Source organism: Halichoerus grypus, chromosome 3 (assembly GCF_964656455.1).
Source record: "Halichoerus grypus chromosome 3, mHalGry1.hap1.1, whole genome shotgun sequence".
Lineage (NCBI taxonomy): Eukaryota > Metazoa > Chordata > Mammalia > Carnivora > Phocidae > Halichoerus > Halichoerus grypus.
The window spans coordinates 168,807,848-168,830,646 of NC_135714.1; the positions used below are offsets into that span (position 1 = coordinate 168,807,848).

The 22,799-nt window shown below is 41.2% G+C and overlaps 1 protein-coding gene across 6 annotated transcripts in view; it reads right to left on the bottom strand.

The window, feature by feature from the left end:
* CSGALNACT1 (chondroitin sulfate N-acetylgalactosaminyltransferase 1) overlaps nucleotides 1–22,799 on the bottom strand; it is a 329,368-nt gene that overhangs the window by 105,901 nt on the left and 200,668 nt on the right. For 2 of the 6 annotated variants that reach the window (XM_078069560.1, XM_078069561.1), the window contains exon 3: nucleotides 11,621–11,676. The exons of the other annotated variants lie outside the window; for them this stretch is intronic. The gene's annotated coding sequence lies outside the window, so the exon portion shown is untranslated. The remainder of the gene's footprint in view (nucleotides 1–11,620; nucleotides 11,677–22,799) is intronic. 6 annotated transcript variants of the gene reach the window in all.

The window sequence follows — 22,799 nt, forward strand, 5'->3', positions numbered from 1 at the left end:
GCGTGTTTGGGGTAAGAAGGGTTAAGAAGATAACTGCTACTTTCAGTCAAGATGAAATAAACAGCCTACCACCTTTCGGTTCTCCTCTTTCCTCCCCACCTACGAGGAAGACAGCAGCACACAAATGAGCGGCTTTCTTTTAGCAAGTGGTTATTATGTAACAGGACTAGAGAAAGCACGGATTGTGCAGAATTATTTTAGAAACCCCACGAAGCTAGATCAGCAAAGCCTTCTCTCTTTGTGCCATCTATCTCAATCTGGAAATAGAACCAGTAATAGAGAAAAAATTAACAGGAAGATGTCCAATATTACATAAATGTAAGATGTATTATTATTTTTCACAAAAATAAAACCTTGCACTGACTACAAGTAGATTCTGTTCCGGCCCACTGCGCCTATGAGCACCTCTTCCAGGTTTCCCTACCCCTTCTTCAGCGCCCACTCCCAATACCCTACCAAGCCTATCTTGTAGTCAACTGTCCCTGCTAGAGGGTTAACTGATTATTAAGGTACTGGCTAAAAATATTTCAAGACATTGCTCCTATCAAGAAATTTATCCACCAGAGACACTGTCCTATTTCTACATAAGCTAAATAGCACAGAGTACTTACTTAATCTAAGTTTGTCTTACAGTTTAATACTATGTAACATTCCACAAACATGTTCTCTGTGTCACTCTTAACATAGTCCAGGCTCTTTCTGTAAACTTTTGCCTTTCTATCTATGATCCCACTCTATTTGCATCTTCCTCCAGCTTCTCTGATGTCTCCTATGATGCAGGTTCTATTAATATCATACCCATTTTGCAGATAAGGACATCTAGGCAGAGGTTAGTCATTTGCCTGAGTCATTTGGCAATGAAACGACAGAACTGGGCTTCTCATCCAGGCAGTATGTCTCCGTCGTCTGTGCTCTTGATCACTATGCTACACGGCTTCTCTATAGCTTGCTACATGCTCAACAGAGGAGTGTTCATGGTAATGGGGAAGAGCAGAAAGAAGGCTGATGTGGAAATGCATAATGCACAGTGCTGGACGGTAAGGAGGCAGGAGAGGAGCTCGGAAAGGTTTTATAGCAAAGAGCCCGGTGTAGAAGAGAGCTCTCACCAGAACCCGACCACGCTGACACCCTAATCTCGCACTTCTGGCTTCCGGAACTGTGAGAAATCAGTGTTTGTTTGTTACACCACTAGTCGATGGTACTTTATAATGCAGCCCGCACAGACTACAACCAGCCCTTATATCATGACAGGGGATTTAAACTTTATTCTACAGGTGATGATTAGCCAGCCATTTAAGTTTTTAGATAAGAGAGGCACATGATCAGAACTGAATCCTAGCAAATGGGCAGGGCTGAGCCAGGCTGGAGGCGGAAAGACCGCCGTTAGAGGGCCAGGTAAGAAGCCACCCACCACCTCAGTATTCCAACGAAGGCACGTGGAAGCAGCAGCACGAAATATGGGGGGAGGGTGGATTCAAGAAGGTTTTCTTGGGTACCACCTCCAAGATGTGGATGCCAATCAGACAAGAGGGAGAAAGAAAGTGTCCGCCAAGAACGAGGCCTAGGATTTAGCTTGTGTGACTCACAGGATGGGGCTACCACTGAAAAAGCCAACACACAAGAGATTTAGCAGAAAGACAAGCTTGGTTTTGGACATGTGGACGTGGCACAGCCCGTGGAATGTCAGGTAGAGGGGGAGGCCTCTGTTAGGAGGCCCCTGCCTGCATTCTTTGAATTATCTGCACGGGCAAGTGCCTGCTCTGCCAATTCCTGCACCTCGATAAGACTGCACATTTATATTTGTTTTGACTCTCGAAGCACTACCTCGTGTCCCCTTCTATCCTATCAGTACAGCTCAGTGGCTGAGAGGACAGGTTCTAGGGTGCAGACTATTCGGTCCTACAGTTGCTTGGCTTCTCTCAGCCTTAGTTTCCCAAGCACAGGAGCACAGAGAGGGCCTCGGGTCCTTCTGCGAGTAAATGAGATAATGCACATGAAGCACCGGGCACAAAGCTCACATGTAATCAGTGCGAGCCAAAGTGAGGCCCAAGCCCCCACATACAAGCCTGACACTGACGCCATTTCACTGCTCAGAGAAGTCAACCAAGGAGGAATAGCTGATGTTTATACACATTTATGGGCTCCACACTCCCGGTCTCTTGCCTCTGAACGACACTCCCAAAAGTTCAAATCAAAGTAACTCTCTCACATCCCTATCGTCCCCATAAAGCCCAGTTAAAAAAAAAAAAAAAAAAAAAAAAAATGAAAGAAAGAAAGAAAGAAAAGGAAAAGAAAAAGGAATTTGTAATGAATCTGAAAAGTTCTCCCCAAACTGCCATTTACACCAAGTGGTACAGAGGGAGTTTTAAAAGGCAATCGCATTGAAAGGCTTAGCACAGTCTCCGGGCAGAGTGGAAGGGCACAGGGGCGGTTTTCTTGAGCTTCTTCAACGTTGTTTGGGCCTCAGGATGATATAGTTCAGAGCTATGGACATGAGAGCAAGCTGCAAGCAAACTTTACTGACCAGAGAACTGACTGCATGGACCCTGGGCACAACTCGGCTGTCAGACCTGCTGAGTCATTATGAAAGGGACTGTTTGGGAGAAATCTCAGAACCTCCTAGGATACTTTTGAAATGCAGTTTTCCGGTAGCTCCAAATGATATAAGACAATACACTAGTGTTCTGATTTCACCTGCTGGTACTAGAGATATTCCTGGGGTTCAAAAGAAAACTTCAAACAACAATGAAAGCTGCTTCCCAAAATAAGGTTTCACAATGCCTCTGGTGAGAAGAGTCCCCGGATTCCCTCTTTTGACTGTACATCATTATCCTGATACATAACAGCCCTCAGTTCAAAGCTGCCCAAGACGGGCAACAGGCATAAAATGCCTCTTTCCTGAAAGATAAATTGGAATATTATCCTTTTGATGACTTACGTGAATCTGCAACAATTGCTACAATTTCTACAACTGCGCTACATAATGTCAAAGGAGCAAAACATACACAGTTTCATCCCAGGCTACAGTGACCCGCAATGCACCAGACGCCTAGGGGAGATGAGTGCAGCTCTGAAAACACCACACGCTCAGTCCACACCCACCCTGCTTTACCGGAAAGGGATATGGGACTCTCGTAAGAAGCAAACACTCCATTATATCATGAACACAGAAAATAATTTTTCTGAAATTCTGCGTTGATGTGCCAATTAATATGAATTTTATCCACTCATTCATCAAGTATGTATAGAATGTTTACTGTGTGAAACGGACCATGTCAACTATGGTAGGGGATAAAGAGGAGAGTCAATTGTCCTCACAAGGGTAATGGTCCCCTGGGAGGGACAGGTATAAAAATAACTGAGATACTAGGGGACTGCGATCAATCATTAGTAATAGAAACAAAATGCTGCTGTAGTTCAGAGCAGAGAAAGACTGCTTTGGTTGGAAGGACCAGAGAACTTTCAGGTGAACTTTTCAAGGTATTCTTTATTGGGTAGAAATGGGGACACTGGGGAGAGTTTTGGTCTGATTGTGTTTCTTAGTGTTCAACCCTTTTTCATATGCCCCGGGGCAAGGTGAAAAGAAATGCAATGGGCATTGTGTATTCGTCCTTGTTTATTTATTTATTTATTTATTTTACATAGCTCCTTCTATCTAGAAAGCAGAGTTGGAATTTTTTTCTTGGCACCAAGCTAATGGGTCTCGAGATTGATATAAGCGCAATTATTCTGTGGAATAGTGAGTCCAAGGAGGGTTCAGCTTTTAATGAACGTTGCTTTATCTCTATTAAAAGCCTATCATGAGGTAAGATTTTTAAGGACTTTCCTCAGCTACCATGGACTAGCACTGTTGCTTGCTGATGCCTGGCAGATGTTTATTTCCATCTGCTGGCTCCATGATACAACACAACGAAGGGTACCTTTGTCATACGTTCTACAGCCTCAGTTTAAGAATCAGACAAAAAGGGGCGTCTGGGTGGCTCAGTAGGTTAAGCACCTGCCTTCGGCTCAGGTCATGAGCCCAGGGTCCTGGGATCGAGCCCTGGCATCGGGCTCCCTGCTCAGTGGGGAGTCTGCTTCTCCCTTTCCCTCTGCTGCTCCCCCTGCTTGTGCGCTCTCGCTGTCTCATCAAATAAATAAATAAAATCTTTAAAAAAAAAAAAAGGAATCAGACAAAAGAAGCAGAAGAGAAAAGAAAGACACAGTCTCCACTGCAGACACGTGTAAAGCGGCACGCCAGCTCTGAGAAGTGACGAGAAGTGACCACAGAAATCCACCAATAGTGTAGAACACAGACCGACCACATCATCAGACCCAATTCGGAAAAGCAAGCATGCCCCTCAGCATGGAACTTTTGTGTTCTTTGTCCAATTTATTTGCCAGGGCAGAAGTCTTCTTCCAGGGCACACAATCCTCATTGCAAAGGTGATGAAAAATAATGTCAATTTTCTTTAAACAAATGTGAAACTGCTTTGCAGAGTACAAACAGAAATACTCCCAATGGGTGGTATCCTTACCGCTTTTATCTTCATTATGACTGGCGCTAAGAACCTGCAGACATTTCAAAGGAATATTGCTTGAGAAAACCAAATTAGGAGATGATAATCGGAAAAATAAATCCTTGTTTACATAGGAATTGCAATTCAATCAAGTCTGTTCTCAGATCAATGGCACCTGCCTCTCTCCTCCAGCTCCTTGCTCCTCCTGCCCTTCCCCCTCAGCAGAGTCCCCTACACACAGTGCTCGTCTCTTACCTGGCACCAGGTGTGTTCTGAGGGGCCTTCCCTGCAGAGTCCTGCCTGGACAACCCCACTCAGCCTTCCCTCTCCTCCGAGAGAGGAGGGGCAGATGGTAGAGACTGCTCAGTGTGTGGCCCAGCTCTAAAAGATGAGCTGAGACCACCAAAGCCTTGCTCAGAAAGCCACAGTAAAAGACTCAGAAGGAAGCTGCCAGCCTGGAGCACGGCAGCCAGCCCTGACAGGGTAGCTGAGCCATAGGGACACCTGGAGCCACAGGTCGACAACCTAAGAAACTTGTCAGCGCCAATGGGTGAGAACAGAGGCGTCTCCTCTCTGCTGTCAGCTGAGGGATTCCTGGCAGGGCCCACTAAAGCCACCTGAGGTCGAATCCCACCTCCCACTCACCAGTCCCCTGAAATCCCGGGGCCCCAGCGGAAGGACATGGGACTGAGAAGGTTTCCATCCCAGACGCTTGCATGCCCTTCATAGAAGGGTAGGACGGCCATTTTGCAAAGGCCCTTAACTTAAAATTACAGATAAATTTATGATTTACAGATAAAAATTATAGATAAAATGAAAAATGCTTACTTGACTGATAATGATATTACTTGAACTATTAGGAGTCCTAATCTACAACACAGTCAATCAGAAATGAAAGTAAACCATTTGCTGAAAATATCATGTAATTTAATAAGAAAATGTTGTGTACTTTACAAACTTCAATCTAAATACTACTTTTCTGGACTATATCTCGAGTAAAGTAAAATACAACCAGATTAAAAAATACTTGACTTACTCTTTTCAATACTAAAATTACCAAAGCTCTGGTCATTCCAGGTCTAGACAAAATGTTAACAAAGTCTTTAGACAACAAGTAGCTTAACAAACATTTACTGAACACTCATTAAGTGCCAAGTCTAGTTTAAGCTATTAGACATCTAATTCTATCTATCAATATAGATAGATAGGTATCTACCCATATATCTTAGATACATAGGCACAAGATCAAAGTATGGAGGTATCTATGTATAGATATAGATGTATCTCAAGATATAAAGATGAATAAGATAGAGTTCCTGGCCTCAAGGAGTTTAAGGTATAGTGAAGGAGACAGACACATGAACAGATAAATCAATGAACTAATTGCTATATAGAGGAGCAAAAGGTAAGAAGAGATCGACATAGAGCAGGAGCATTCAATCCAACCTAGAGGGTTCCAAAAAGGCTTTCTGTAGGAGATGACACTTGAGGTAGGCCTTGAAAGAAGAGTGTAGCAAGGCAGACAAAGAATGAAAGAGCATTCCGGGCAGAAATAACCAAATGGCAGAGCTTGGAGGCATGAGGCAACATGGTGCATATAGACTGTGCAGGTGGATCAGGGTGGCTGGAATGTGGGGTGAAACTGTAGGGTCAGGCTATGGGGACCTGGGACATTGAATTTAGGGAGGAGATTATGAATTTGGCCTGAGTCATGTGAAGTTGCAGTGCTCTGAAACATCCAGGTAGAGATGGAGAGTAACATATCAGAGAGGAAGTCTAGCCTGAAGATACAGATTGGGGTCATTGGGAAAAAATGGTCATCAAACCCTGAGAGTGGATGAGACAACTTAGGGAAAGTACAGAGCAAGAAGCACATCTGGTTCTGAGTCTGTAGAAACTCTGACTCTGAATGGCCTCCAACTCCATACTGTTGTGAACTGGGAGAGAGAGGCCCTGCGTGGGTCGGCCTGAGCATGGCCAGAGCTACCCATGACTGAGGAGGGAAGTCTGCTATCCTGGGTCCAATATCAGGAAGCCCATTCTCGCCACATATCCAAACTATGTTCTCCAAATTAACCTTATAACCAAGCTGATACTTTGGTCTCCATCTGCCTGAATTCAATTTCTCAACTTGTATAGAACTGAGAAAGAAAAAAAAAAAAGAAAGCAATCCCCTGATGATCAGAAGCTGCCCAACATGCCTAGCAAGGCCATGTATTCTCCTACTACACATAAACCATCTCAAAGAATACCAGCTTCAAACAAGGTTACTCTGAGACCATGATGAAAGAAACAAAGTAAGTCCACTTCATCATTTTGTCCAATCACAAAAACAAAGTCAGTATGTCACCCACAAAATATCTAACATCCCTTTCTCAGCCAAAACGATCGACGGCTACTTCTTTACCAGTTATGTTATCTTTATTCTAGTCTCCCATAGATAAGATTTATTGAGATACCTAATCAGAGAATTACTCCTGCTCTCTGACAGCATCTATTCTGGAGTATATCTCCTCTTCTTCAGACTCTCTTGCAAATCATCCAACTAAAACCCAAATCCACAGAATAGGTTCTCTCTACCACCCTTTTACTGAGACCCCACGATTCTCCATGGCGTGTGTTCTCACTTGCTGCAACAAGTAATAAACCCAGCGTGTCCAAATACTGAGTTCCTGATGGTCCTTGGTTGGAGGCTATTGACAGAACTCAGATGAGGAAGATAAATATATTGATACCCTAAGACCCTGCAAACACCAAGGTCATAAGAGTAGTTACCTTGTAGGAGTGGGGAGCAGTATAGAGCCTTTGGAAGCTCTATAAGGAAATAAGTGTTAATGTTGCTAAAATGTTATTTCTTAAACTCGGTGGAGAGTATATGGGGTTATTATACTCTTAATAAAATCTTTCAGTTTGAAAATGTTAACAATATTCTTTTAAGAAGAATACAAAATCAACAATGTCAGATGCTGCTGAGAAATCAGGTAAACTGAGAACTGAAAAAACACCACTGAGCTGAACCACATGCACATCACTGGTAACTCAGTGGAAAACTCGTCTAGTGGACTGATGGGTACGAATGACACAGGAGAGTGGATTAAAGAGTAGGAAGGAAATAGAGACAATGAATACAGAAACTTTTTCAAGAAGTTCGGTTGCACAGAAGAAGAGTAAGAAGGCAAGCGATAGCTGGAAAAGTGTGTGACAGGGAGAAGCCCACGATATCCGCGTGAGCAGTGAGGCCCCTGGGTCTCAGCTCAAGACAGGCAGCAAGTGGGTGGGAGCTGAATCCTGACGAGGACCCTGTTTCCCTCTGCTTTGTTTGACTTTAGGATTTGAGCTCTGATTAACACTTAATTGACCATCACCACAAGCCCCCTTCCCCATTACAGACTGTAAGTATGAAGAACAGGAGTGAATGAAAAGATGGTAAGCGGAAATGGTGCTGATGCACTGAACCCCCAAATATATATGTATAATTCCATACTACCTGCAACTCTTTCCTTCATTAACATAGATAACTAATAGACTTTGCATGGATTTGTTCAGTCTCTACACTTATAAATCATAATGGCAATGTATCAAATTTACTATAATTCAGGAAATTCCTTCCAAAAAATTGTGGAACCACTAGCGAAGCAGAAAAAGGCAATTATCTACGAAGTTTGCAGGACTTTACATCTCACCTCAAAGATAGTCTGAGAAGGGGATGGGGGAAAATAAGAGTCACACAAAATGAGCGAGAGGAGCAGTTCTGTTCAACACAAACACTGCATTGCAATCAGGCCCCTGCGAAGCTACTGCGTCCGGTAGGGCTGCACCGAGGCTGCCGCGCTCGTCTCTGCCACTCCCCATAGCAACGTGCTGCACGCAACCCGTTCACACAACCCGTTCACGCCTGAACTTGAGCTCTGCTCGGGGTTCGGTGACGTGGTAGAGTTGCCACTTCCTACTAAATGAAATGAAAAACCTGAGACTGATTCCACAGAGCCGGAAACTCGGGACAGACAAAATTGTTTTCTAAGTCCTCCTGACATGCTACTAAGAAATCAGATATCTATCATCCTTATTTTAGGATGAAAAAACTTAAATCCCCAAAGCACAAGCTTTCTAGATGAATGTAAAATAATTACTTAATCAGCCTGTCAGAATGTTCACTCCTATCGGCACATAATTAAGAAAGGAAATGGATGTCAAATGGAATAGATAATAATTTCTCCAGGCTGATCAGACATACACCGGACTAGTGAAGAAACTCCAGAAAGCATTGCTCCGCCTGACACAGATACACAGCTCTGAGTGGATCACTCCATTTATTTAAGATCTCTTATCTGGGAAAATTCTAGGGTTGGACTAGATAAATTCTGACGTCCCTGTAGTTGTCAGTCAGAAGTTATGATTCAGTGGCATCTCCACATTCCCCTCCTAGCACAGCGCACCAACTAAATAACCCTGGCAAACCACAGACCTTCTCTAAGTTTCTCAAGTGTGAAATGGTGGTAAAACCTTACTCACCTCCCAGCAGTTGTCGGAACACCTCACCTCTTCAGAGTGTAGCCAAGGTGAGATTTTATGTCAACTATGACTTCTTTGGAAGAAGAGAACTTTATTTTCTACAACTGAATTTAACTTTGCTTTCATGGCCCCAGTCTGCATGGAGCAGGCTGCCCATCCTACCCTGTTCAGGTGTGCTCACTGCAATCCAGCGATTCCTCTTGGTCAGATTCGAGTGCTTCTGCATCAGGCACTGTCTAGTACAGAGCTCACTCCCTCTCCAGCAGACAGTGCCCCAGGGTTTCTCTCACCTGAGCCTCCCCCTGGATGCACAGGCTCTGGGAAGGGAGAGGAAGAGCCTATCCCCCCTGAACTCCTCTACTCCCTGCCTGCCTGCTGAGTTCTTCTTTTCTGTCCTCAAGAAAACAGTCCTCGTGCCACATCCTGCATCAACACCACGGTCGCCTGCAAATTCTATGCTTAGGTGGTCAGCATTGGCTCACAGGGAAGCAGAGATCCTCTTCTGCTACCGTGCTGTTTCCCTCCTTCCCTCTCTCAACCAAGCCTTGCTTCTGGAAATCAAAAATGCTTGCTTTCAGACTGTCTCACTCTGGATCTTAAAACAAACTCTGTTTGATCCCAGAAGCCCAGCCTTCTCTAGAAATAATAAAGATCCCAGCTGCAACTGATGGAAAGCTGCAGGGCAACAAGGAACAATTAGGGGTTACTGGGAATAAGTACAGGTTAGTTTGGTATTTTCAAAAACACTGTCTGTGCTACAAAAGCCTTTTGGGTATGTCCTCTCTTTTCTATTCCCTTAAACAGCTTGCTACTTTAGGTTCTCATCACCACAAAAGGGCTGCCCCCACTCCACATCCTGCCACACAGCTGCCATTAGAGTTTTCCTAAACTCACAGCTTCAATCATGACTAAAAAAAGTAACTGCCTGGAAACTCTTCAGGCTGACCTTCTCGGTGCCTCTCATGTGGACTTCTCCCCACTTGCCAGTCTTCCCGCCAGGGCCCCACGGTAAGAATGCCCCAATGACAGCTGGAACCTCAAGAGGCGGTGAGCCCCCCATCTCCAAGGCTGCACGTGTCGAGGCCAGTTAACCCCTTGGCAGAGGTGGCGTAGAGAGTTGGGGGTCAGCTCACATGCCTAGACTCCGAAGCACCTCAGCATGGACTTGGGGGGGGCGCACATCCCCCGCCTTCTCTCTACTGCCACGGAAGCAGCAAACAAGCTATCAGCTGGACTCGGTAGTTTCCTAGGGCCACACCTTTGCTCATGCTGTAATTTTATCTAAAAGGGTCATCTTTTCTTTTTCATTCTCTACTTTTAATATACCCCTTTCCAAATCCTACTCCTTCTTTGAGACTGACCTCAAATGTCAGATTCTTCATGAAGCTCTGCTTTACTGCTATATATTCTATCCTGCTTAGTCTTCAAGCACTTTGATTTCATCTTTCTCCTGCCTCATACCTTGTTTCAGAACATATATTTTTATGTGCTTCACATCTTTCTAACAGATGGTAAGCCCTTTGAGAGCAAGGACTGGATCCTGCACATTTTGTACATCACCATCATAGAGGGTACAGGACAACATTCAGTTCCCATTTGTTGAGCAACTATAATATATTCAGGATGCTCCTTGCTGTGGTAGCACAGGAGAAATTTTTAAAGATCTTCTCTTCAATGAATATGCAATCTAATTGGGGAGGAAAAATTTAGATATATGAAAAACAAAGCTTAAATGGTACTTCTTAAAAAGAACAAAGATACAACTGTAGGGATCCGAAGGGGTACACGCACCCCAATGTTTATAGCAGCAATGTCCACAATGCCAAACTGTGGAAAGAGCCAAGATGTCCATCGACAGATGAATGGATAAAGAAGAGGTGGTATATATACACAATAGAATATTATGCAGCCATCAAAAGGAATGAGATCTTGCCATTTGCAACGACGGGGATGGAACTGGAGGGTGTTATGCTGAGCGAAATAAGTCAATCAGAGAAAGACATGTATCATATGACCTCACTGAAATGAGGAATTCTTAATCTCAGGAAACAAACTGAGGGTTGCTGGAGTGGGGGGTGTGGTGGGAGGGATGGGGTGGCTGGGTGATAGACACTGGGGAGGGTATGTGCTATGGTGAGCGCTATGAATTGTGGAAGACTGTTGAATCACAGATCTGTACCTCTGAAACAAATAATACATTATATGTTAAAAAAAAAAGAAGAAGAAGAAGATAGCAGGAGGGGAAGAATGAAGGGGGGGAAATCGGAGAGGGAGATAAACCATGAGAGACTATGGACTCTGAGAAACAAACTGAGGGTTCTAGGGGGAGGAGGGTGGGGGGATGGGTTAGCCTGGTGATGGGTATTAAAGAGGGCATGTTCTGCATGGAACACGGGGTGTTATACACAAACAATGAATCATGGAACACTACACCAAAAACTAATGATGTAATGTATGGTGATTAACATAACAACAACAACAACAAAAAGAACAAAGATGTTCTCAAAACCATGAGGGGAAGAGAGAGAGAATCTTCAGTATTCCCCAAAATACAGCCTCCAATATTTTCTGGCAAGTCTCCCCTTGCCCTCCCCCTAGAACAAACCCACGGTTCTGAGGTACTCAGATCCAGCATTTGGTCCTCTTTCCTTCCAAAGGTCTAAATCTGGAATAAGTAGAATAATGAAAACATATCCTTTTCAGTGATGTGTGAAAAACAGAATAAATTTGGGTGAAAAAAATCACACCGGATATTAGCAAGCTCATGGTTGTATATAATATTCAGCTGCATAAGAGTAGTTATATACTAAAGAAGCAAATTCCAGAGGAACCCAATGCTGATCCCTCACATTGCCATAGATTGTGGTGTGTTAGTGGAAAACACACCGATCAAGACCCTGCAGAAGCCATTAAGCCAGGGGCCAAAGGCTAAATGAAATCTACCAAGAACTATTTCTTGGCAGAACTAAAGGCAGAAGGAATAGAATATTGAATCACAAATGGAAAAGCCCCAAGTGACCTAAACTCACTCGCACATACCTAAAATGCGGAGAAAATGACAGTTTAAAGGGGTATAAAAAATGCCTGGAAGAAATCAATAATAATAGGCAGTTTATTAGAACTAATCTTGCAGTTGGAATAATTTTTCCTCTTCAAGTCGGGAGTTTGTAACCCAAAGACCTGTGGTGATTATAACAATAGATTTTTTGTATATCCATTGCACTTCACAATATTTCCCCAGAAAAGAAACTTCAAGTCCCAGAAAGCTGCCAAAATATAGATGGTGGCTGACATGGCCAAAAGATGTTGCCAGGTTAAAGTAAGTGAGCAGAGTTAGCAGGGAGGACCAGAGGACTGTTTAGAAAGAAGGATAGCAAATGTATCAAGCCATCTGTGGTAAGGAAAGGAAAGTGTAAAGAGATTGGTTTCTAATATATTTAACATTTTAAACCTATTTCCAAGTCATCAGTAGATGACTACATCATACAATCAATTATAAAGGAAATAGTCTCTCCCATGTTTAATTTTATGAAATTATTAGTGAAGCTTTCCAGTTCTCTAAGAGCCTACAAAAAAAATTTTTAAGGTTATTCTCCTAGCACCTCAAAGAAGATTGCATCATCCAAGCTGCTCCTTAAACTATTTCCAGAACCGATGGTCTGAGATAACTTAATATTACAATTTCTGTTCCAATGAAAGCAGCAAAATGGGATAAAGGTGGATTACTCCTTAAAGCAGACCTCCTTGTAATGGAAAATTCATCAACTGAATTCTCCTGATTCAAACGTTTAGAAAGCATATATACTCATTCTCAAAATCACTAGTTCAATTAAATGTCCATTAATAACAACAATAATATTTTAAACATTTCTAGTCATTTAAACAATAAACCCACATTAACAAGTACAAAATAAGATTTTGTATCTTATGAATGAGGTAAACATAATGTTCCAATTCAATTTCTGGAAATTTAAAAACTAAACAGGATTCCAATTGTAGTATGGCAAGTTGAACTCATGTATCTAATCTAATGTAATACACCATATTAACAGGCTATAGAAGGAAAATCACATGATCACATCAATTGATGCGAAAAAGCATTTGACAAAATTCAACACGCATTCATGATAAAAACTCTCAGGAAACAAACCAACAAACAAACACAAAAAACCTCTCAGGAAACTAAGAATACAGGGAACTTCGGGGCACCTGGGCGGCTCAGTCGGTTAAGCGTCTGCCTTCCACTCAGGTCATGATCCTGGCATCCTGGGATCCAGTCCGCATCTGGCTCCCTGCTCGGCGGGGACTCTGGTTCTCCTTCCCCCTGTTCCTGCATGCTCGCTCTCTCCCTCTCTCTCCCTCTCTCTCCCTCTCAAATAAATAATAAAATCTTAAAAAAAAAAAAAAAAAGAATACAGGGAACTTCCTCAACTTGATAAAGAGTATCCACAAAAAACCTACAACTAACATCATACTGAATGATGAAACACTGAACTGGGAATAAAGCAAGGATGTCTATTTTCACAACTTGTATTAGATCTAGTAATGGAAGTTCTAGCTAGTGTAATAGTCAAGGAAATGAAATGAAAGGCATATAGATTGGAAATGAAGAAACAAAACTGCCCATATTTGCAGATGACATGATTATCTATATGGAAAATACAAAACCAAATTGTATCCACATACTACTAATGAACATGTGGACACTGAAATTAAAAATACAACAGCATTTACAATCACGCAAAAAGCTGAAATACTTGGATGTAAATCTAACAAAACATGACCTGCATGCTGAAAACTACAAAATGCCAGTAAAAGAATTCAAATATCTAAATACAGCAGATCCTTGAACAACACGGGTTTGAACTATGCAGGTCCATTTACATGAGGATTTTTTCCAATAATCACAGTACAGTACTGTAAATGTATTTTCTCTTCCTTGTGATTTTCTTAATGACATTTTCTTTTCTCTAACTTCTTTTATTGTAAGAAATCAGGATATGTACATATAACATGTAAGATTTGTGTGAATAGACTGTTTATGTTATAAAGACTTCCAGTGAACAGCAAGTTATTAATAAAGTTTTAGGGGAGCCAAAAGTCATACTCAAATTTTTGACTGTGCAGGGGATCGGTGCCCCTAACTCCTGCATTGTTCAAGGGTCAACTGTAAATGGATTCATGGGTTGGAAAACATATTCATGGATTGGAAGACTCAACATAGGAAAAATATAAATTCTCCTCTGATTGATATATAGATTTAATGCAATGCCTACAAAAATGCCAATGAAATTGTTTTATGCATATAGTCTAGATTATTCCAAATTTATATGAGAAGACAAAGGAACTAGAGTAGCTAAAATAATTTGAAAAAGAATAAAATGGGAGGAATCCGTCTATGCATTTCAAGAATTATCATATAGCCAGATTAATCACAATGTGTGTTACTGGCAGAGGCCCAGACACACAGACGAATGAAACAGAACAGTGAACCTGAAACAGATCCAACTGATATGCCTGAATGACTTCATAAAAGTGCAAAAGTAATTCAATGAAAAATAAATAGCTTTTCAACAAATGATGCTGCAGCAATTGAACATCAATAGCCCCCTCCCCTTCCAAAAAGAATCTCAACCTAAGTCTGGTACCTTATACAAAAAAAATTAACTCAAAATGGGTGACAGATTTAAATGTAAGATATTAAACTAGAAAGCCTTTAGAAAATAATATAGGAGAAAATCTTTGGGATCTAAAAACTAGACAGGGTTCTTTGACTTGACATTGAAAGCATAAGAGGAAAAATTCATAAACTGGACTTCATCAAAATTAAAACATTTTGCTCTACAAAAGACATTGATAAGCTACATACTGGGGGAAATATTTACAAACAACATATCCAACAAAGAACTAGTATCTAGAATATATAAAGAACTCTCAAAACTCAACAGTAAAAAAAACACAATCTAATTAGAAAATGGGACAGACATTCTCCCATGGTGGGAAATCACCCAAGAAGCCAAGGCATTGATCTAGGCAAAAGATTACTGTGGTCTGAATGAGGACGAGGGTAATGGACACGGGCAGAAATGAATGAACTTGAGCTTTCTGTTGGATGTAGGATTGAAAGACTGGGCAATTTAGATGGGTAAGTGAGAAAAAGGTGTTAGGGTAACATGAGCCATGGGATGGTTTAATTTCCTGAGCTGAAGGAGACTTGGAAGAGGTATAGGCTAAGAGGAAAACCAACAAGTTGTTCTGTGGGCAGGGCAAGTTAGAGGTAACTGTGAGAAGATCGGTGGAAATGGCGGCGTTTATATAATACTCTCTGCGTACACTTGGGTAGGGGTTATAAAGTAGTAAAGTAGGTCTCTACCCTGTTCCCTTGCTCCCATGATGCCCCCACACTGACTCACCATCTCTTCTATGGACCCACCAACCTTGCGCATTCAGCCTTGTACACATTTATATTCTCTGCCTGGAATGCTCTTCCTGAGACCTCCACCCCTCCTGGCTCGCATCTGTCAGGTCTCAGCTGAGACATTTCTCTTTAAAGACCCTGTGCTGGGAATACACCAGAAAGTAGTACTTGACCCCCAGGCAGTCTCTCAGACATCTGTTTCATTTTCTTCCAAGAAGAAACTATCTGAAACGATCTCATCATTAATTTTCTTCTTTACTCTCTGCCTTCCCCCATAAGAAAGTTAAATCCATTAGAATAGGGATATTCAGTGTCTTATTCTCTGTTGTAATCTTAGTGCTTAAAACAGAGCCTGGCATTTAGAAGGCATTGAATAAGTACTTCTTGACTGGAAGGAAGAGAGAAAATTTAGACCAAGCCTTCCATAAATCATGAAAATCAGGAGGCCTATTAAGTAGACAAACATCCTCTTACAAAATGTCAAGGGATGTAATGGAACCAAGACTGTCCTGAGAAATATATGTTTTCCAGATTAAAGGAGGTGGTAGTCCTGCACTAGCCATACCTGAACCATGCGTAGTGATATGTAACAGCAGTATTTTTCCTTAAGAAAAATGTTGAAATGACTGATATTGGAAATGTTAGCCATGGTGACTGTGATTGCCCCCGACCCATTCTATGATGTGATTCCCTTCCCGCATCCCCTGCTGAGGGCATAGTCTTGGGCTGTTGAACACAGATGACCAGCGAGATGGTCATGAAGGGTAGGAGAAGAAAAGAAGAGACATCTAGGACATAGTCTAGAAAGAAGGTGTGTCAAGAGGAGTTGTAAGTAGCTGGGCGCATCAGCCTCCTCCCTCTTGAATGAAGAAATAGTGAATTTGTCAACTGGTTAGTGGAAGTGACACAGAGATAGACACAGAAGGAGTAGCAGAGCCACAAAACAATAGGTTAAAGATCACAAATTCCTGATGCTAAGCGGGTAATAAGACAGCATCTCTACAATTGTCATAGATCCTGAGAAATGGACATTTTTGGTTCCCATGAGATTTGTGCCTCCTTCATGTGTTTCTTTAAACTATCCCAGCCTGGAGGCGCCTGGGTGGCTCAGTTGGTTAAGTGTCAGACTCTTGATCTCAGCTCAGCTCTTGATCTCAGGGTCGTGAGTTCAAGCCCCACAATGGGGCTTAAAAATTTAAATAAATAAATTAAAAATTAAAAAAAAAACACTATCCCAGCCTCACATGATATTTGGGAGTTTGTTCTTGCTACCAAAATAGTCTAACAACCTAAATATGCAACCAAAAATTCATGTCCTATCCAGTTAATTATGGTCCTTCCATCTGTTGGGTTACTGTATAGATGCTTAAAATGGTTGTTGGAAAGGCTGGGTGGCAAGAAGGATAAAAGCATTTATGCTATTATATCACGTGGTTCAAGATGATAAGGTAGGTCTTCTACCCCTCTCCCCTTGCTCCCAGGGTTCCCCCCACACTGGCTCACTGTGCAGATACAAAAATGACGAAACTTGAGTTCAAAGCTTCTGGCCATAGTAAATCCTTATAAATATCCATTAGTGAATAAATGTTTTGCACTGTGATTACAACTAAGGAGAGACCATTACATATAAGTAAGAGACTGAACGGGAAAAAAACATCAAAATGAACATTTTCAAACTTTATAACATGGTGGGCCAGCTTTTTTGTGACTGATCTCCCTCCACTAACCTCTCCTGCCTCAACTCTCAGCCCTTACTTCCTAGATTCTGTGCTTCAGCCATACTGATTTATGTCGCAGATTTCTCAATGTGTCACATTTTACCCTCACCTGGAGAGCTCTGTTCATCCTGTTTCCTTTGCCTGGGAAGTCTTTCCTCACCTCCTACCACCTCTGCCAGAATAATCCCTATGCATTCTTCATCAGCTTCCATGCCAATTTCCAGGAAGTTTTGTGGGACCCCCCTCACACTGTGCTGCAATTGCCTGTTCACTCAACTCTCCCACCCCCACCCTGTCCCCAGACTGCAGGCCACTAAAGAAAGAACTCAGTCTCATTCATTGTTGCCCCCACTGTAAGTCATGCCATGCATCAGTACATTGGCAAGGCCACACATATTTTCTCTGGGTATAGAGTAATAAAAAATTTTTGCTGTTGTTAATTTGGCTCATACAGATTTTCAATGTTTATTTTAATAAAAATGTATTTTTGTAATAGAAAATAAATATAACTCTTCAATGTTTTCATATTCCTATTCCTTAAAATGAATGTCTGGACTGGATGGAAGCATGGAGGGCCACTTTTAAATGAAGTCCCTTTAGGATCCTGTCAAATAATGCTTTTGGCAGTTCTCACTTGAATCTCATAGCATTTGACAGAAAAGGTCTTCGGTTATCAGCAAATACTGGAATGGAGACAAAATGTGCTTATACAAAAGAAGAGGAAACTGGCATGGGCAGATTTTATTATGGAACATATTTCCTATCCAGAGATTGTCTAGTTTTTGATGGAAGGAAAAGGAGTATTTAAATGACAAGAAAGTGTTTTCTGAATGTTCCCTTCTGTGAGCCACTTGGTTTTGACAAGAATTTTATTCCAAGTACCCAAGAAAGAAGAGAGAAAGCACAAGGATACATGCGTGTGAACACGTGTGTGTGTGCGCGCACACACACACACACACAGTGTTACTGTTCACTGATGCCTATTAGATAAGTCCAAAGGAAAACCATTTAAATTCCCTATAAAGAAAACACTGTCAATAAAATGAGAGCTGTGTCACTTAAGCCAAACGAAGAAGAGAAGTATGTTCATTTCACAGAAGATTAAAACTGTATTCGTGGCAAAGGGATCATTGAATATTTTCAACAGCAGGCTCAATGGCATGGTCCATCTGACAGTATCCCTGGGCCCAGATCTCCCAGCCTATTTTCCCCTTTCCTCCACAAGCTTGCTGCCCTCCCTCTCTTCAACCTCCTCAGGCTCTGAATGACACCTTGTGAAATCCTAATGGAGTTACAGAGACAAGGGATGATGATTAATCTCTGTGGGGGGGGGGGGGGGCGGTGTAAGAGTATGCGGGGGAGGAAAACACACTCCTGTTTCCTGGTATGAACACAAACAGGCAGCCACTTGTGCCTAGCTGCTGCTTCACCACTCCGTCATTTTTATTTATTTCCCTAACCAAAACCTCTTAGTTCATTTGATTTTTAAGAATAGCTGTTATTCAACAAAACAAAAGAAGAAAAACATAATTTCTAAATTGTTTTAGTTGCCTAAATGGCTCCAAAACTGTTGGGTTAATTTTATAAAAGTAATGATTCCCTAGATTCCAATCCTGTTTCCTGATAAATCCAATTTCATTTTCATACTTCCAACAGTGGAAGATCAGACAGGTAAGAGCTACTCCAAGAATATCCCCCACAGGTGGGAGAGCTCAGCAATAAGTAAGCAGCATAGCGTAGGCTAAGCTACTGGCAATAAAACCAATTTCAACTGCATGATGCCCAAATCCAAGAAATTCAGAAGCAGTCACCTGAATATGCAAAATGTAACCCAGATTATGACCGAATTGTAATTTTAAAAATATTAGGCTCATGGGGTTTCTAGAACTAGAAGTGTATTACACAGAGAATCATCATTTTCTCCGGATACCTTTATCAAATGCAAAGTCTGATCTTGACAACAGTTAGGAGAAACAATGTCACTGCCTTCCTCCATCACTACGTATCACTTAAAGCTCAGTGTATTTTTGCAAACTGTTTACAAACCAAAATGCAGGCCTGGGTGGGAAGCATTAATACAGCAGGTCTGAGGCTGCTGTCCTTGGAAAGGCCAATTTGCAAGGTTGGCCCTTGGCTGGCGTCCGAGAATTCAGCTTACAAAAAGTTCCCTACATTGACATGAAGAGTTCCCTAACTGATAAGGTTGTTCTGCTGTGCCTAAGCTGTTTGTACAAACCATGTGATTGATGGTGAAAACCTGTTTTCTTTCGGAGAGCCTGGAATTTTAGTAGGTGTTGTTAGGCAGAGAATGCCTACATGACCCCAATAAAAACCCTAAACTCTGAATCTCAACTGGGCTTCTCTGCACAGAAAAAGTGCAAACGGATGGCTGTGTTTTGCCATATTAGGAAGGGTGCATGCACTCCATGGAGATGGCTCTTCATGGAGAGAGCACAGGATTCCTCCAGACTCCACTGATGTCTTTCCCCCTTACATCTGGCTGTGTCACTGGAATTCATCTTAGGCATAATGGGGCTATCTGCTGATCCTCTGAGTCCTTCCAGTGAATCTCTAAATGTGTGGAAGGTCTTGGGTACCCCCAAAACAAGGCTTAAAACAAAATATTAGCTTTTACTGTGTAAATATTTTGTGTTTGTTAATTTTTCTAATGGAAAAAGTAGATTTCCATCATTAAATGCAGCCTACATTATAACGTGATGCTGCTAATGTAATGGGTTTTCTACTATGGAGACATGACTGTAACTTTTTATAGGTTGTTTGCGGCTATTTAGTTTATGGAAAAAGAATATTTTGGTGACCACAAGGACATAGCTGTCAAACTACAGATTTAGACAGAATCTGAATAATAAATCTGCTCCTTGCCAGAAGCAACAAAAGAAAGCAAGGCAGACAGCTGAGATATGTATTCCCACCAGGAAGATTAAGATTTTATTCTCTAATTCAATCTTAAGAAAAATATAATTTAATAGGATTCATCTCCACTACTTTTTAAAAATAGTTTAAAAGATATTGGGAACAAATTACCACTGAGTAGCTTTTATTACTGAAATACTGAACCTAAACATAAAAACTCAGATGTTTTGAATAGTAAGAATACAAAATTTAAAATTTTTTCTCCAGTAGTGAAGAAAAAAAAAACTATAGCTCTGAAAGAAGAAAGAAGAAAATTGGTTTTTTTCCTACTTTTTGAAATACATAAAACTACACCAAAGCTGACCCCAAACAAACATGCACCTGCTTGAATGAGTTTCTTTTTTTAACCACTCTGATGTTACAGATCCTAGATGAAACTAGCTTATCCAAATATTTCATCACATTTCTAGTGAAATATGGAATATGGCCCCGTAGCTATGCTGGGAGAATACCAGGGGTAGATTGATAAAAGTTTAAAGCAGCTAAAAGGGCAAACATTTCTGGCATAGAATTTTGACTGACTATAGGGTAGGTCTGATCTATCCTGTTGGAACACTACGGACACACAACCACATCCTCCAAATGGAGGCTGTGTATCTAAGAAATAAGAAAATCCCACTGAGAAGACAGCAAAGAAATAGATTATAATTTGTAGAAGGGCCTTCAGGCCTCTTTCCTTTCAAAAAGAGAAGCTTTCAAAGACAAGCAGGGGGAACCATGGGAGAAACCAGCTCATTCTTCCAGGTGCTTCCTATTTTCAATAACTCGGTTCCTAGATGAGAACGGAGCCACACCTGCACAGGGATTCCGGTGGGGGCGGGGGGGTAGGAATGAAGCACAGCAAGGCCACTCCCATATCAGCCCTGAAGCTAAAAATACATTGTTTTCCAATGAAATAGTTAAGGTCATATTTCTGGACTTGACTGACCAAAGGCCAAGTATCCCCTGCTCAGGGAGACCTGTTCACAGTAGTTAAATGGCCACCATATTTGATATATCCTCTGCTTTAGCAGGATGTAGGATATCCTCTTTGTTGATCAGAGAGGAAATGAATGAAATCTCAAAAAAAATTTCTATAGAAAAATTAATATTTAATTGAAGATTTAAATTCACAGGTAAGACTTTTCTAGAAAATGAGATTGTGAGAACTGTCTCACAGACTAAACCTGGAAAACCAGTTCTCTGCCTACGACCTTTTTTTCCTTTGATAACAACTCATGCTGAGAAAGTATAAAATGCCATCCTTGATTGTGCCAATTGAGTTAGTGGGTGGCAAGTGTGCTGACTGCAAAGGCTTTGCCTTGTTACTCCCCTCCAATGCCTAGTACAGGGCTTCCAACATAATAGACATTCAATAAATGTTTCCAGATGAATGAAATGAGTCTATTAAATAGGTAAGGTAGTAAAACAATATAAAGAAAATATTTTTGAAGAAGTAAATGAGTCAAATTATCAGACTAAACTACAATAATACACTTTTCTTCCCCAAAGTCTCCAGGCAGCCAAGAGTGGAAGATTCTGAGATGAGTTGGTTAGGAATAGATACGGCAACCCCATTTTTCTATAACAACATAACAAAATACAAAAAAGTGAATAAGCAAGACACACAGTATATCAATTGGAAGTATAGCTATGGAGGTGATAGTTTGAAATTTAAATATCCCAGAAAAATTCAGGACATATAGTTGCCATAGTATCGGATCAAATCACTATGGTACTTTTCTCTTCACTTAATACAATGGGAAAAAAAATTTACAAGGAAACCAGGAAAGGCTCAATATGTTTTAAATATTTAATTCAATTACACAAATATATGTGGATAAACTCAGTAGAGTATAATACTTACTTTTTAGTATTTTACCCAATTTCTGTATTCAGTGATATTAATATATTAAATATATTTCTTTAAATATATTAAAAATATTTCTTTAAGTGTATTTTGATAAACGAGTTAAACATAGCTTTAACATATGCCTGGGGGTTGTTTTTCAATATTAGGGTTTTCTTTTTTCCCTTCGCAAAAATGGAAACGAAATGCTCACATGTCTATCTTATTCCTGCTACAACAATCAATTTTTGTGGAAGCTACTGACCACACACAAATTTTTAGATGTTATCCTTTCTAACAATAGACCTCTAACAATAGACCTTGACCTCTGTTGAATGTTCAGAAATTTGTGAACATGAACCTCAACAGAACTGTGAGAACAACTATGCCACATCACTCTCCACTCAAATAAGGAGAGTATCATTAAGAATTAAGAGTTGGTCATAAAGCCAACTAGAATTTTCTGTTATAACAAAATGTGCCACCAAATCATTTAGAAATAAGCCCTGGGAATATCCTCTGGTAGTGCCCAGCAACATAAATTCTCGCAGGTCGGTCCTTTCATGAACATTGTTCCTCCATCCTACCCAATCATTCTTGGGAACATCTGGAATGGAGGATAAGTACTCTTGATACAGAGTTACTGAAAAGGAATGTAATAAATAAAAACTAGCCTGCATGAAACCCCTAGTTCCCTATGCTTCCCAAACCCTAATCAGTTGAAGTCTTCTACTGGTCCCTAAAGAAGTTTGGGCGATGTTCACGGGGTGTGGTTATGGGCATCAACTGTGGGCCATCCAGAAACTATGGGTCAGGGTGACATTTGTCTAAGCCTGGCTTCCCGCTCAAACTTTATCCTTTTAGCCAAGGGGAACAAGAAGTATCAGCTC